The 14,281-nt window shown below is 47.5% G+C and overlaps 2 protein-coding genes across 3 annotated transcripts in view; one reads left to right on the top strand and one right to left on the bottom strand.

Annotated features, from left to right (window-relative positions):
• The window catches only part of CCDC148 (coiled-coil domain containing 148), a 47,004-nt gene extending 36,237 nt beyond the window's left edge, over positions 1 to 10,767 (bottom strand). Inside the window, exon 1 of the mRNA XM_059852425.1 lies at positions 10,560 to 10,767. The gene's annotated coding sequence lies outside the window, so the exon portion shown is untranslated. The remainder of the gene's footprint in view (positions 1 to 10,559) is intronic.
• Positions 10,768 to 10,908: 141 nt separating this feature from the next.
• PKP4 (plakophilin 4) overlaps positions 10,909 to 14,281 on the top strand; it is a 66,746-nt gene continuing 63,373 nt past the window's right edge. Inside the window, exon 1 of one of the 2 annotated variants that reach the window (XM_059852416.1) lies at positions 10,909 to 11,000. The gene's annotated coding sequence lies outside the window, so the exon portion shown is untranslated. The remainder of the gene's footprint in view (positions 11,001 to 14,281) is intronic. The other variant, XM_059852417.1, reaches the window with a different exon arrangement.

Genomic DNA, 14,281 nt, shown 5'->3' with positions numbered 1-14,281 from the left:
ACACCCACATCATCGTGGGTCAAGGGATGTGTCAGATGCAGTCAGTTACACAACACAGTCAAAAAATGTCTTGTGTGTGTCAAACCCCTCACTTTCAATCAAGCATGCAGGGGTGTCATCCCAGGTCTGGCATAGAAACAAAAGCCATAGGTCCACCTGAGGTGTTTCAGCTGAACTGAATCAGCAGCTGAGTCACCCCAGAAAGGAAAGGCCATGGCCAGCAAGGCTGCCCACGAACCCTCTCCTCAAACCCAGCCGTACAAATGAAAATTGTGTTTTCATACACACAAAAGTCCATCTTTGTCACACCTTTGACATTTGCCTGGCACCACAGCAAGCAGCAACACAGCAAATAGTAGAGCAGCAATATTTATTCATTTGTGGAGTTATTTCCTCACTGTTCTCGTGAGATGAACTAGTTTATCCCTACAAATTCCAAGGATGCCACAATGCAACAGGAAGGTGGGAAGGAAGACCAGCAGAAGAAATGTAAAGGGGACTACTCTGACAGAGAGCTATTAATGTCAATCAAATAAAAAGGTGAGACTGCAGCTGAAGGCAGTTTACAGTGTACTTTGCTGTGAGCTGTTTGACACTCTGCATCCAGCCCTCTGCTACAGTCAGTCTTCCTCCTGCCTGCTTTTTGTGGTTTCTGATCATCTGAGCTCTGCTTCTACTGACAAACTTGGGAAGGGAGTACCACAGTGACTCTCATCTACACCATACAATGAAGGCAAAAATAACACTGATGGAAAATTGGGAGTACTCAAAAGCTCTAAGAAGATTGGATCCATCACAGCCACTTCCCTCTACTAAAACCTTTTATTACTGCTCCCTGCGCAGCTGCCGCATCAGCGTCATTCCCCTGCACTGCACATCTGGGGACCCATCATCCTAATCTGGGTCCATCTGGCCAGCTTTCAATGACAAGCTTCCAACACAAGACACGCTGTCCTTTTTGAAAAATAACTATGGATACTAGAAAGATTAGCAGCAGCAGAGCTACCCCTCTGGGTTATTTATTTATTTGTTCATTTGGCAAATTGTTAATACCTTCTTTCTACTGACATGTTTCTGATTTAATGTCAGTATTTGAACAAAACTTCACACATATTAACCTTAGCTTCACCTCCTTTCACAAGAAACCAAGAATACATCTCGAGAACAGAACTGATGCAAAAAACTTTACTGGTCATTTTCTATAAATTTAGGGCTACTGTATTTGATGAACCAGGCCCTTGTTCCCTTCTACCCAACCCATTTCTCTCTTCCACAATGATGTCATACATTTGTATTTGATCTCAGCCTTTCATGAGCATTATTTTCTGTTATTCAACATTATGACCTAACTAAAACACTGAAAGAGAATGCTGAGATGGTTCTGGAAAAGGACAAGATCCATACAAATCTGCATTTTATCTTCAGTAACTAATAAACATACCAATCAAAATGATAAAAGCACTGCCATATTATAGTTATATTTATTTCTGCTTTAATGCAGATATATCTAGAAGCCTCTCCAATACTATAAAAGTCCATCTAAGCCCAAATTCCAATACCCTGCCTCAAAGCTTTGCTCAAACTTCTTTGCAGGCTCTAGGCTGGGAGTCTTGATGCATCTTATAAAGTGCACAAGATCAACCAGCCACCAGGCAGGAGGCCCTGGACACAGAAATCTGTCCCCCACGAGTGCCAAGTCAGCTCTGCCTACAGCCAGCCACAGCGAAACCTTTTAGCAGCAGTACAAAGCACAAGGTTTATCAAATCTCTTTCTGCTCCTTTGACAATTTAGTATTTCACTATTCACTGAACTCTTTAAGGCAATAAAAAAAGCGTGTTCTCTTAAAAGATTTCATCTGCAATTCAACCAAACTCTTCAGTACATTCTTAATGTAAGCCCTTGCTGCTGTCTGAGGTACATGACCCATGTTTGCTCTTATATATGGAAATAGCCCCATATTGAGGCAAGACTCTCCTTCCTTTCATTTAAATAGAAATTAAACTCCCCAGTGTCAGTCAGCATTCCTGGAAGAAGCAAAGCCTGGTGCCTACCACATACAGCTCCTGGGGATGAGTCAGGTCCAGCCCAGGCCCCAGTTCCACAAGTGAGTGCTCCCAGTGAGTTCAACCAGTGATTTTAAAAGTCTAATTCCACTGTCTCCATTCAGCAAGTTGTTTGCATACATAAACCTTTGCAGATCTGGGTCACCAGTGCCATTTTCCCTCCCAGCTAAAGTGCTGCTCATCAAGTGAGGGACAGATGGATTTCTGGCAGGGAGGAACAGCGCTTAAGGAGCCAGACATGCCTTTTGAAACAACTTCTTGTGCATGTCTTAAATCACTCACGTTATTAAATGCCAAAATCAATAATATGAATGGAGTCCTCACGAAGGACAATTTAGTAGCATCACCAGTGGCAGTACAGGCAGTGCTCCTGGGTTTGTGTGAAGGAAGGATGCAGAATCCTGGGACAGCAGGTGCCACAGTCCTCTCCGTGGCTCACCTGAGGTGCTGCTGGGGCTACACCACCAAAATCCAGAGCTGAGCCACAGAGTCACTGAGAGCAGCATCAACAGGAACTTGGATTGTACATTAGAGCAGAGGTTTCTAGAAAATACAAACTCAGGAAAAATCCCTCAAACCAGAACTCCCTTATTCTCAGTGCTCTCTTTTGAATATCTGGCTATGTCTTGAACATTTTGTGAAAGGCTTTTTAAAAGATTTTAAAGTTTAATGGAAATGTTAATTGCTTAGCTACTGCATGTTTTCATTTAAAGAAAAAGCATATTAATATGCAGTTGTTGAACCCTCTGATCCTAATTATTGTTGAGGAAAAGAGGCAAAGATTCACTCCCATTGTAGGGTGTGGAGTACAAATAACAAACAAATAATGAGCTTGATCCCTTAATCAGATCCTCTCTCTTCTAGTTGAACTAACTATCTGAAAATGGCACCCATCCAGAACATGTTAATCTTGCAGCAGTCAATCCTTTCCACAGGAAGAAAATACAGAGTATAATACTTCTATCATTCGGTGCCAAAACAGTTTCTAGAAAAATCCCATTGTTCGATTGTAATTTAAATTTACATTCCCCTAAAGAAAGAATTATAGCTCTCTTTGAAATAAAGTCAAGCCTCAGAAATGGTATGTTCCCAAAAGAGACATAGTCCTTTTTGTCTATGATAATCTTATTACTTCCTCATTAAGTAAAACTTAATCCAAATTAGGAAGATCAATTTGAGTAACATTTAAAACAATCAGCTTCATGGACTGCTCTGTCACCCTGCAGGGGTAGGGAATAGCTCATCTGCTTTCTGAGGATCTGCACATCACAAGGGAACTCTACTTCCCCTCCATTCTTGGAATATTCTTAGAAAATCCAAGAGAAAATAAACTTTAAGAACACTTAGAAAAAACGTTGAAACAAGCGGATAAAAAAAGGAAGTAAATGCTTTAGAAGTTGGTAAGTTGACACAAAAAGGGTCGGAAATGAAGTCACCATGTCACCTTGGATCAAGTGAGTCAGCTGGCACTTTATGTTGTTTTGTTTTGAAGAAAAGGTGGGCAGTCCATCTCAGTGAGCAGACGCAGCTGGCCTGCTGCAGCGAGCACACCTGGCGATTGCAAGGCTTAAATGAAAGAGCACAAAATGAGAAAATGCTCTGAGTAGCTAATAATAGAAGGTTTGGGGTTGGACCTTAAAGCTCATCCAGCTTCACCCCTGCCATGGCAGGGACACCTTCCCCTGTCCCAGGCTGCTCCAGCCCCAGTGCCCAGCCCAGCCTGGGGCACTGCCAGGGACCCAGGGCAGCCCCAGCTCCTTTGGGCAATTCCTGGCATGTGCCTGGACAAAGTCCAGCTTTGCTGAGCTAAAGGCAAAAATTCTGAGGCATCATTTACAGACTTCTGTAACACAAGAGATTTGCAGAATTTTGTCATATGTTGTTTTTATTAATGTTCTATTTTAATTTCTATTTATTAATTCCATGTACAACAAAAGCTAGAAAATGAAACAATATGCACAAATATATGGAAGAATAATTGGAAGATGTGAGGCCGAGCTATCCATTACAGGACCCTACATTTTTCTCCATTAATTAAGAAATAATAAATGTTTAGTTAAATTGACCTGTGACTGCCTGGCCTGTCAAGCATACCTGCTACTGGCTAGGCTGTGTGCAAAGGCTTGTTTGGAATGGTGCAGCGAGCAACTCACCCTCTGCTGCTCTGCATCCATCAGAAAAAACACTTACATCTACAGAATTCACTTAGCACAACAGAAGCAAAGATGCTGTTACACAAAACTGCAGAGAATCAACATTCCCTGCAATACAAAGTTCCTGGGCTTTGCACTTCCTGTCAAGAGGCAGGATTTTCACTGTACCACAGGGATTGCAGAAACAGATTCCACATGCAACACCACTGGGCCAGTGGAATAAGGATGCAATTTTACAGGCAGGGTTAATTAAGGAGCTAGACCTCAGAAGGAGCTGCAGCAGATCAGTGTGTTCTGCAAGAAGCATCACATGTACTGAACCACCAGATACTGAAATAGTCAATATTAAATAGTAGCAGAAGTTCAATGGAAGACAAAGAAGCTTAAAGAAGCTCAGAGCAGGTTGAAGCCATTGAGTCACTTTAAAAGAAAAAAAAATAAGAACAAAAACATAATGAAGATTGGACTTAAAAAAATCTGTGCAACATATTTAATAACTGGATTCCAGTTGTTAAACCACAGCCCCATTGCTCTTCAGATAAACCAGCCAATGTGATTTTTCTTCCATTGCTGCAAAATGCACAATTGGAAATAGACAGTTTGAGAGTCCTGATAGCTTTATTTTCTCTATCCAGCTAGATCTCAGATTTTGTCAAAGCAAGAAGGGAAACAGGAGTCAGGTTCCTTATTTAAGGAATTTAAAAGGTAATTTTAAGTTGTCCTCCCCTTTTGCACTTGCCTCTGCCTTTACTGTTGCCTTCTGTGTAGTATGTTTAATGAAAGTATTTCCTCCCACCCCATTTTCATGCTAGCTTTGTTGCTGGTGTTTTTCACGTAACAAACCCAAATCTGCATGGAAGGGTTCCCTGCCCCACTGCTGGAGGCCTGTTCCCCACAGCCCTGCTGACAGACCAATCTCTGCACGCGTTTCCTAATGAACTGCAGGCAGAAGTCAGCTGGCTCAGTTTATGTTGCTGGCAGAACAGTTTAACAGTGCTTCAAGAACATGAGACTCTGTCTGAATAAGCCCAGTTTCTCCTTAAGCCAAGACACTTTTTTCCCTGTTTAACCCAGAGAGGCTGTGGCTGTCTGGAGCTGCAGCCCTTTGCACACTCACACTCCAGAGCAATCCTGCATCTCACCTGCCCGAGCTGCACCCCTCAGTGCCCACCCTGAGCTGCAGGTGGGACACAGCCAGGGCAAACCCCGGGGGCAGAGAGGGCCCTCAGGGACCTTGTGAGGTACTGCTGGCACCAACTGCTCTGTGGCACTGTCCTTTAAGCCAGCACAGATGACTTTTGTCTGAGCAGTGTAGTGGGAGTCGGAGCAGAACGTTTGTCTGCAGCCTGTGAGAGACAAGCCAGAGGGACAGATAATTCATGTGATTTAGGAGCCACTGCAGCTTATTCTGTCAGGAGCATCAGTATCATTTTGTACAGCTTTTGCCAGCTCTGCTAGGCCAAATTCCCAGAGTTATATGCAGGGAAGCACTTGGCACAACTTCACTTTAAATTATTGCATAATGTTGTCTGATATCTTACTACAAGAAGCAACTCATTCTTGTCTGGGGCCTCTCAGTCACAGCCATCAGAAATGTACAGTCTGTAAACATTAATTAAATAATCTCTCTGCATATCCATTCTCTTTGTTGCCAAAAGCATCTCTAGATTTCAGCCTGACATTGTATATCCCTGCTCTGGTAAGAAAGATTACAATTTGGTTAATTTCTCAACATTTTTTCCAGCCTCAGGTACAAACTAGTAAGAAGATAGGTAATATTTTGTTCAGCAACTGTAGCAGTTGGTAGAAACTGCAAAGGATTTTAGCAGACCTTCCCCTGTCCTTGAGCAGATAGAAGTACCTGCATTGCCCAGAGCTGGGGTGCTGAGGGATTTTTTATTTCTTTGTTGGCTTTGGGGAGAGTTGTTGTGGGCTTTAGTTGGGTTTTGTTTTTTTTTTTTTTTTTAAGGTTTTTTACACAACAATTACAAGCTTAGGACCTGAAAACCCACAGAACAGACCAGCTGCTGATGACCTTGTCTTTACTGGACATCTCACTTGGCATTTCCTGCCACCTTTGCTCCAAATCATTCTCTTGGCTGTTGCCAAGCTGCCTGTTTATTTCCAGGTGCTGCAGTATCCTGGAGGAACCCTGACTTACAGGTGCACACCTGATGAAACCTGATTTCACCAGTAGCTGGCTTCAGCAGCACAGCTCACTTAAGGACATCCCTTCTCCTGCTGCCCCACACAACACCCTCCCTCCACTCCTGGGACCACGCTGCCAGCAGAAACAACACCCTGGGACGGGATTCACGGGGCTTGCCAGGGACAGGTGACTGAGCCACACTCCTGGTCAGCAAGCTGCTGCTGCTGGAACCTCCTCCATTCTGCTGGAACAGGCACCAGGGCAAAAGAGGAGCCCCCACTCCAGCTGCACAGGGCTGCTTGCACCTTCCTGGGCGCAGGCATTACAGGCAGCAATGGTACGCTTCGGAAAACCGATCCAGCTGAAAAAATAAGGGCATGCATGCCAGGGAGGGTCCTGGGGAAGCAGGATCTGCTCCATAATGAGCTGCCTGCATGGCTGCAGGATCCTGTTGCTGGCACTGGGAAAGCTGCAGAGAATTATCATTACAGGGCATTCTTGTCCTTCCCATGGCAGCCAGGCTGGAGCCAGAGCACGGGGCCCTGCAAGGAAGGCCAGTGGTCGTGCTGGGCACTGTGCACCATCTACAATCAAATACTCCTACCTGATGCTTCAAAGCTAGGCAAGAAAAAAGGAAAGTGCAAACAACCTGTCAGCATCCAATAGTTTTTCCTCAATATTTTGTTTTACCACTGGGAAAGAGTAATATCTACCCACAGCAGAGCAGTAATTTTGAATGGCACTGTCTGAAACAGAACGTTTATCTATAAAGCCTTCACTGAAAAAGCAAAATGTCAGCCCACCACTTTCCTCAGAAATATACCTGTGAGGTGCCTTACCTCCCCAGTTAAACAATAAAAAGCAGGAGAACATTTAGTGCTTTCTATACCAAATGAAATTACAGTTTCAAAATTACCCAAAATCAATTGTATTGTGATTGACTGAGTTGCTGTGACATCAACACAATGGCATGCATGTAACTTTTGAAATCAAATTGTAGGTTTTAATGAGAGGAAAAACCCCCACATATCTAAATAACTTCCCCTGTGAACACTAAACAGCTGTTCATGTGTATTAGCCTGCCATGTCATCACTCTCTTCTCCAGGTATTTTTTTCCTCAAACCTTCATAATTTCAGTATCTGGAAGAGATTACAGCTAAAGCAGGTAGCATTAAATAGCTTCCAGCAGAAACCAACCCCCCACCCCCCCGCCTCCCCCAAATAAACCCCCAAACCCAAACCAATCTAATTCACAAAAACAAAACAAAAAGCAGAAAAAAAGAGAAAATCAAAACAAAAGAAAAACACCAAGAAACAAAGCAACACTGTTTTTGTGACTGATATTTATCACTAAAATTAAAAGATAGGCATGTCAATGTTCTGCAAGGGCCGTAAACATCTGTGGAATGTATATATAAAGGAAGACTCAATTAAGGATTAATTTCAGGATAGATTAAACAAAGCAGAAAAACATATTAATGACTGAAAATGCTGAAGAAGCACAACAGCAGCAAAACAACTAGCAAATACCTGTTAACCACATTGCCATCTACAGCACTGGAAGATGAGCACAGTCAGTTTAAGGGGTAAGAGAAATCAGTACAGTCCCAAAGGAAACCATGAGACTGGGCTGTTACAAATTGCAAACACAGTGGAATCATGGCTTTCCAAATGAGAATGATACTGACCATCATGATACTGACTTGCAAGTCTCATCCAGAAGAAGATGAATAAAAAGAAAATGGACTTGTTTGCTGGCAATTTTAAAAATTATGTAAGAATTTAAACATATGTTTGACAGAGGCCACTTTCAGCTAATGGGATAAGAAATCAAAGAGTGAGCCTCCATGCAGCCCTTTGCATTGGAAAGTTAACATGGGGTGCCTTTCCACAGCCAGTGTCATCCCTGTTGGACAGGGCTGCTGCTCTGGGACACACAGCACTCAATTAGATAATGTACTGGCTGCTCAGGGTGCCAAAGCAAATAAACCAGCTATGAGGGTATGACTAATACCAGACAGAATGAAACAGCCTTTCCTCACTGACACTCATTCAACAGATTTCCAAATCTGACAGAACCTCAAAATGTTACTTTCAGTTCTTTCTGCTTCTTTTGTGCCAAAATAAACTAACTAGAGATCCCTTTCTCCTTCACAGCAGCATTTCTTACCCTTTCCCATCTCACCCCAACAGGAAACTCCAAAGCACAGCCAAACCTTGCAATGCATGGCTCTGCAGGGATGCAGGGCACCTGGAGCAGCCTGTTCCTCATCACCTGGAACCAGCCAGAACCAGGAAGGCCTGGGGATCCTGGGGATGGCATTGTGCCACATCCTGCCTGCAGGCTGTGCCTGCCACAGCCCCCACAGCAACATCCAGGAATTGTCCCTTTTACTGAGGGGCAAGTGAGCTTCCTCCTTTCCCAAAAGCTGTTATCTGTGAAAGCCAAGCCAGCATAATAATATCCAAATTACAGGTGAAAACCAGTTGAGACTGATTTGAAGCTAATTTAATTAATCCAGTACACCTTTGGTAGAAGCAACCTTGCAACTAAGGAAGGTCACAGTTCTCACACATCCTGCACTTTCTCTTCCTTTTATTCTAGATCTAGTTAGTTCACATTTTCTCTTTCCTTTACTCCTGCTCTCCACTCTCATTTAACCCTTCCACCACTTACTTTATTTCACACCTGCTACTTTATTTTCCTAAGTTTCTACTGTTATCCCCCTCAGCTCCTGTTTCCCATTTCCTAGACAGAGGCCACCATTTTGGTTTGGTTATATTTTATATGTGGTTCACATGGTATAAATCATGAGATTTTTCACAGCAGTGAGGACTCAAGACTCCTTTTTACAGCTGCTAAGCATTTTCCATGTGGATATCATCATAATGTAGAAGTCCCTACTGAACTATTCAACATACAAATAATTATAGAAATAGCAACAAAAACCTCAGAGGTTAAATATCTTACTAATAGCCTACATGGTTTCCATGTAGCAGATTACGTTCCAAGTGGGAAATTCAGAGAAGGGACTCTATATAAAAGAGTTTAGAGGTCACTCTGCATGTCCACCTGCCTCCTCCTTGTTACCTGCAGTTCCCTCCTAAGCAGAGGCCAAGGAAGGACATAATTCTACCTGCAGCACCAGCACCAATTAAACCACGTCATGAGTTCATGCGTCCTTATACCTAACGTAAAACTACGGTTCACCCCATCAGACACTAAACCAAGAAACTGAGCTGGATGGAAAACAGACACAAGTTACGATGTGGATTTTTTTTTCACGTTCCTTTACAGCAGGCTTTCTACACCATCCGCATCTATCCAACAGGGGAAGAAGGTAAGTAAAACAACCTCTTGAGACAGCAAGAGCTGCTGATTCAAGTGGCCATTTGGTTTTGGCTCCTCTGAGCCATTTACAGAGTCATTCAATGAAGTGGAGAGTTTCGATCGCTATCGTACCTGCAGGGCGGGAGGAGAGAATAAATAAATGGAAAACCAGTCACACCTGGGCTACGCCGGGACAGTCTGTACGGGAAGGAGAGGAATGGCCCCAGTCAGATTCCCGAGACACACCGAGATGGTGAGTCCAGGACAGGCATGGGATGCAAAAAGTTGACCAAGCATTTAACACGGCCAAAGCCTGTTATTGAAATGTTTTAGGGCAATTTTAGGATACTGGCTTTTCTTTTCTATATCTATTATTCCTCATACGCCATCAAGAGAGTTCGGCTGCTACTGGAAGCTTAAAATGGCAGGATGTTAAAACACTATGGAAAGCGTTTTTCCATCTTTCCCAAACACCGGACTTAGCCCGTCGGTTCTGAGTAGCGCCGCGGGCTGCGCGTTCTGACGGTACCGGGACACCGCGGGTCACAAGAGCGACAGCTCGGGCGGCACCACGGGCAGCCAGCCGCTCCAAGCTTCCTGCCCAAGCAGAGCCATCGCGGAGCCCGTGGCACACGATGACGGGCAGACGGGCCTGGCTCTGGGGCTCGGCGAAGCCCCCGGAGCTCCGGGCTGCTCCCCGCCCCGTTCCCGCGGCGGCTCCCTCGGCGGGGCAGGAGGCGGCCGGCACCGCGGGGCGGGCACGCCCGGCCACCGCGGGCACCCCGCACCGGCCATTTTGCGTCCGGTTGCTCCATCCATCCACTCACACACCGCTCGCCCCCGCCGCGCTCGGACACTCACCGCGACGGGTCCGGCGGGTGGCGCCGGAGCAGCCTCCCGTCCCCACGGGCTGTCCCGGCGGAGCCGCCCCAGGCACGGGTAGGTTCGGGTCGGGCTTGGCTGGGCTGGGCTGGGCTGGGGTCTGTACTGTACCGTCCCGTCCCGTCCCGTCCCGTCCCGTCCCGTCCCGTCCCGTCCCGTCCGCGCCGTCACCCCCGCATGGCATCGGTAACCACGGTAACCTCAAGTCGCGTCGCCATTGGTGAGTTTAACGCGGAGCAGCAGCCAATGGAGAGCCGCCCCAGGCATCGCCTGGCCAATGGGGGTGGGCGCCGGTCCGGGCGGCGCGTGACGCGGCGCGCGGGCGGGGCGGGGCCGGCGGAGCGGGCGGCGGGGCCGCCACCATGGAGACCCCGGGGTAGGGCGGGCGCGCCCGGCGGGGCCGCGGGGCCGCTCCGCGCGGTGAGTACGGGGCACGGGGGAGCCGCGGGCTGGGGCCGCCGCGCGGGAGAGGCGAAGGGGTGGCGGGGCGCGGCGAGGCGGGCGGCGCGGGAGGCGAGGCGGCGGACCCCGCCGGGGCATCGGGGCCGAAGAGCCGTCGTCTCGGGCGGACCCGCGGGTGGAGCACCGCGCACTCTCTGTGCCCGCGGGGCCGCCCGGAGCCCGGTGGAGCCGCCCGGAGGGGCCCTGCGGGCGAAGGTGCCGCCGCCCGGCGCCTGCCCCGGGCGCCGCGCGGCACCTGGCGGGAGTGCGGAGCCCGGGCCCGCCGGTGTCCGCGGCCGCGCCGTGTGCGTGGGGTGTGCGCAGCGCCGCGCCGGGAGCTGCGAGCCCGGCGGGGCCGCAGCGGGCAGGGCCACCGGGCCTCGCCGTGCCCGCAGCGCCGCGCGGCCCCGGGCGCGGGGCCGGGCGGGGACACGGCGGGTGCTGCGGGGGATGGCGGGGTCGGCGGAGCGGGCGGGGGGAGCCGGCAGCGCCGGGCCCTGCGCGCCCGGTGTGCCCGCACGGGACGGCCGCGGGGCCCAGCGTCCGCTCCGCTGTTCCCCGGAGTGCCAGGCTTCGGCTGCCGCCCCGGTGTTCCCGGGGGTGCCTGGCCCCGCTGCCGTCGCGGTGCTCCCTGCACGGGATATAAATATGGATGTTTCACCCTTCGTGTGACCGCGGAACGAGCCGCGCTCCCGCCGCCGAGTACCGGGAGCCGCGGAGCATCCTCGGCCCGTGCGGCGGGAGCACGGCTCTTGGGGCTGTAGTAACTTCTGGCGGTGTTCTCTCCCCCTGTCTCCGGTCGCATTCGCGGGGCTGGCAGCGGAGCAGCACGTGCAGGGCGTGGGCGCGGCGGGGACAGCGGTGGCCCGCGGGGACAGGTGGCCGTGCCGCCGGCTGGCCGTGCCTCGGGCACGCTGCAGTGTGTGCGAGAACAGAAAGTGCTCTGCAGGTGCGACTGCCGTGCCTTGGGCTGGGAGAGCTGGGAAATGAAGTCTCGCCGCAATAAAATAAATGCTGATGCTGAGCCCAGGCTGTTTCAGCACAGAAAAGCCGGAGCTGATGACTCAAGCCCCCTCTGGTCCATATCTCCTCCCGGCTGACGCTCAGGAGACATCACCAGTTCACGGGCAGAGAACTGAGTGTTTCTGAAGTGCCTCTGTTTGCCCCATAGACCTTTGTACTTTTTTTTTTTTTTTCCTAAATAGCCTCCTGCTCCCTGTTAATTTTACATTAGTCATTGCTTCCAGATTTGACTGTTTGAAGGAAAAGGTGTGGTTGGACTGAGAACACTAGTGTTGCGTGAGCTGGCTTTTCAGTTTTTTCAGCTTTGTCAATCTTTGATAAATTGGAGTTTAGAGATTAGGAGATTACAAGGATGATAATGTTTTCCCCTTAACTCATAACTGTATTTTTGAGGTCACCATCAAATAATTTGTTCATTGCAATAAAGATATGGGAACTTACTAAGTGTACTTGCTTAGTTTATGAGGAAACAGTAATTCAGTCGTGTTCATCGTATTTAAATTGGGGGTGAGTGTGTGTTGGGGGCAAAAGCTTTTTGTTGGCAGTTATATCCTGTAATGTTTCTGTTAAACATTACAATGTTATATGCAAGTAAATGTAACCTGACTGTGGAAAGGTAGGTTGCAGTAACTTTCTCCTTCTGTTGAATTTGCTTGTGAAGTGCTCTGTTGCTGCTGAAATAAGATGCTATTAATATTTCTAATTAAGGTAGAAAAGCTGATAGGCCCTTTCCAGTAAAAACTGTGTCTTTTTCCCTTTCATCTTGTTAGATGTTCCCCACAAATAGCAGTAATGATACCAGAAGTTCTGCTTTGAAACACAGTTGGAGAAAGTTTTGTGAGAGTCATCTTCTATGAGAAGGGAGAATTTGTTCTAATTTTTCTTAGAATGTCAACAAGATAACACCTTTTGGAGTTTGCATTTTTCAATAGTAATGCAGGATCCTTTTATAATGAGCAGTTAAATTCAGTCACACAATGTAAACAAGGAAAGTTATAGGATACACTGCCTTTTTATAGAAGCTTCTTGCAACAGCAAAAGAGTGTCTGTAGTGCATTTTGAGGTATTTTTCATATTCAGTGATAGCATATGCTATGTACAAATAATAGTAATCTTAATTAGTAATGTGTGTTTGCTGTTTAGTGTAGAAATCTGCATGCACTGAGAGAAGACTCTGGGGAAAAGCTGCACTTTAAATGAACAGAAAACATAAATAAGAACTTCATGTACTTCTACTTCACTTTATGTAGATTATTTCAATACATTTAGTACAGATGAAGAGCTAAAGCAGTTCTGAACTATGGGACTGTATGAGTAATGTCTACATTTTGTTATGGAGATTTTTTTTTTCTTAATTTTGATGCTGAAAATAATCAAGTCCTGTAACATTTGGTTGTTTGTTTGGTGCATAAAAGCAGTGGCTAGTTCAGGGAGTTCAGTGAGCTGAACAGTAGATTAGTTTGCTTTAGTACCAGTTTTAGTACTTAGTGTAATGTGGTACAGAAAAGTCCCCTAAAAAAGCAAGCGGAGCTTGTGATACTTGTCTGGAAAAGCATAGTGGTGAGCGTGTTGTTGGCCACAGTCTGTATGGCTCTCAGTTACTTTTCTGTCACGTTCAGTCGGTCAGTGAGTCTGGGTGGGTTCCGTGGAGGTGCTGCGGGTGAGCGGCGGCGCTCCTGGCGCAGCAGAGCCGTGCCCAGGAGCAGAGCTCGTTCCTGGCAGGCTGCCCTGGGCTGGGACCCCGCTCCAGGAGCTCCCTGCCCTGCAGGAACAGCAGCTCCGTGTGCCCGGGCTGCCAGGAGCTGCTACAGCAGCAACGTGTTCTGCTACCTTGCGCAACAAACGTGTGGACGTCTCCCCGGGAGCCTGTGTTGGTGCGGGTCAGAATTCTGGAATCTTCAGCATTTTTGGTTAGGTTTACTGGGGATTTTTGCTCAAGCAAAAATAAGACGTTAAATCCTTATGTAAATGGCATGTACTGCCAGTCCAAAGTTAAAATGGTTTGAACTTTAGTAATGAGGTGGGAAAGGAGAAAGGCCTGGCATAGCTTTGTGTGCGAGTGACCAGAAACCAGATGTGAAACTGGGCTGTTGGGCATGGCCAGTAGCTATCAGTTGCTACTTGCCTCCGCCTTGATTGCAGTATTGCTGACAACAAGGCAGTTCAAATGCTAGCGAAGATGGGGAGTAAACACACAACCACAGCCAAGCCCAGAGCCAGGGCCTGTGGAAATGGCC

Source organism: Haemorhous mexicanus, chromosome 8, assembly GCF_027477595.1.
Source record: "Haemorhous mexicanus isolate bHaeMex1 chromosome 8, bHaeMex1.pri, whole genome shotgun sequence".
Classification (NCBI taxonomy): Eukaryota; Metazoa; Chordata; class Aves; order Passeriformes; family Fringillidae; genus Haemorhous; species Haemorhous mexicanus.
This window is presented reverse-complemented; position numbering and strand designations above follow the sequence as displayed.